This window comes from Coregonus lavaretus, assembly GCF_964263955.1.
Source record: "Coregonus lavaretus genome assembly, chromosome: 1".
Taxonomy (NCBI): Eukaryota; Metazoa; Chordata; class Actinopteri; order Salmoniformes; family Salmonidae; genus Coregonus; species Coregonus lavaretus.
Window position 1 is genome coordinate 79,781,172 of NC_139988.1, and position 2,730 is coordinate 79,783,901.

A 2,730-nucleotide genomic window follows, 5' to 3' on the forward strand; every position below is an offset into this window, starting at 1 on the left:
CTGCAGGGAGAGAGGAACAAGAGACAAGGGGGAGCGATAGCTGTGAATGGAGCTGGGAGAAAGCTGCATACATAATGAGCTCCATTCACAAAAAAATGCAGAGAGGGTAAGCTATGGCGTGCGATTACCCAGCGGGCTGGTGCCCCTTTTACCGCTAGACTGTAGTCTGTGGTTCGGGATAGACAGTCATCAGACACCGCACAAAATTATCTCAATAAACAAGCCTATGCAATGTGCCATTTGCTCTTATATAGTTATCAAATGTTATTTGAAATTTGGCTCATATAGGTTTTTATGTAGGCTAAATAGAATAATCATGTAGAATTTTAATTTGTAAAATCGACAGGCAAACCAATAAATTGTGATTTTATAGGACATGCACTTATAAAACTACAGTAGACAAATTGTATTGGCTTTTCTTACTAAAAAGTATAGGCCTATACTTTCCATTTAGGCTACATCAATGCCCCGAGAGAAAATGGAACTGTGGATAATGTGAAAAGAAACAGATGTCGCGTCCCAACTGTATAGGCTACAGAGGGCAACTAAATAACTGTTTTAACCTCACCTTGCTTATAATAGTCAACAATAAGAAAACTAAAAGCTTAATGCGTGTGATATAAGTATGGGACAGAAATGCCCCAAAAACAATGTTGTTGTCAATTATTTTCCAGACTTGAGTGTTTTCTTGCTCTCTGGCGCTCGCTTGGCCAAATGACTTGGTGATTCGTGGATTTCCTCTTTCAAGGGCTCGAATTTCTTCCTTTGTCTTAATGAATGACCTGACTTATGAATGAAATCTAGACTCTCTCTTTGAACCAATCCGCTATGAGACTGTCCAGGTACCTAGCAACCATGGGCGGAGTTAGAAAAGCAGCAGCCAATCAGAGTTTGGGACTCAAAGAGTCTTCATACAAGATTTTCCAGTTGTTTTTCATTCACAAAGAGAGAGAGAGGGGGAAAGTTAGGGAAAACAACTCCATTCATAAAAACCTGCACTAGCTTGAATGTCCCATCTTGTTTTTTCCTGCCTGCCCAGACTCTGTCAAACAAGTTAGTTTTTAAACAAAACATACTGAGTTGGAGTGAAAAGGTTACTATCTTGTTATTATGTTTTATGACAATAAATAAATTATATCCTGTTCTGTTCTATCACATGCACTCTAAAATGAAAATGGAAGGGAAAAACTGGATCGAAAAGCAAGCTTCCTGTGGCTTAAAGTGGTTGTTCATTTCTGAAACTAATGGAGTAGTTTCATTTTACTCAAAGTACACATACGTAATTTCCAAAATATATACTAATAGCCATGTACTGTATGTTTGCCTGAGTCTGATAGCTGTGTCAGCAGGGTTAAGAAGAGTCCACAGGGAGCTAAAAGAGATGCTATAAAGCTTTCTGTAGTAGGTAGTAGATGGAACCTGGTAGATAAGAGTGCTTTTTGATCAAAGGGGGCTTTGTTTGTAAGGTAAAATATTACTGTTTTTCTGTTACCACCACTTCAATGGTGCTTGTTGTGAACAGCGATGGGGAAGAAGAAGGGGGAAAAACAGAGAGAGACATGGGGGGGGGTCTCTGTTTGAAGGAGGTGAGGCTCGTCTCCAACACCGCTGTCCTCTTCCCTCTCTCCCTCTCGTCCTCTTTCTGGAGCAGCCTTTCCTCTCCATCCTCCTCCTTCCTCTCCTCCCTCCTCCTTCCTCCTTCCTCTCCTCCTTCCTCCTTCCTCTCCTCCCTCCTCCTCCCTCTCCTCCCTCCTCCTTCCTCTCCTCCCTCCTCCTTCCTCTCCTCCCTCCTCCTCCCTCTCCTCCCTCCTCCTTCCTCTGCTCCCTCCTCCTCCCTCCTCCCTACTCCTCCCTCTCCTCCCTCCTCCTCCCTCTGCTCCCTCCTCCTTCCTCTCCTCCCTCCTCCTTCCTCTCCTCCCTACTCCTTCCTCTCCTCCCTCCTCCTTCCTCTGCTCCCTCTTCCTTCCTCTCCTCCCTCCTCCCTCCTCCTCCCTCCTCCTTCCTCTCCTCCCTCCTCCTTCCTCTGCTCCCTCCACCTCCCTCCTCCTCCCTCCTTCCTCTCCTCCCTCCTCCTTACTCTCCTCCTCCCTCCTCCTTCCTCTCCTCCCTCCTCCTTCCTCTGCTCCCTCCTCATCCCTCCTCCTCCTTCCTCTCCTCCCTCCTCCTTCCTCTCCTCCCTCCTCCTCCCTCTCCTCCCTTCTCCTTCCTCTCCTCCCTCTCCTCCCTCCTCCTCCCTCCTCCTTCCTCTCATCCCTCCTCCTTCCTCTCCTCCCTCCTCCTTCCTCTCTCCTGATAAGTCTGATGTTGACTGATAAACCCCTGAAGCCCACTGACATCACATTACTGGAAAAGCATGAATACCTCTCTGCTGTTTTTAATTCAAAATAGCTCACAACCACACCAGTATTGTTGAAAATGCTCAATAGAACATTGATGATGTCCTGGAATGGTGTGCTTGTAAAACGTTTATTTTTATTGCCCTTTTTTTCAGATAATAATAATAAAAAAATCTTTATTAATTCGAGTAGTTCCTGGATATGTATTTTTATTGTGTCTATGAGACAGCTTGCCTTGGGTCACGTCGGTGGCTCCATGGTGGGGCAGGTTTCCCCTACCCCCACTGGGAATCTAATGAGTTCCCAGACCAGAGCCAATCCTGCCAGACCAGACCATGCCAGAACCAAACCATGTGTGCTACTCAAGAGATCTCTGACAATATCCTACTCCCAC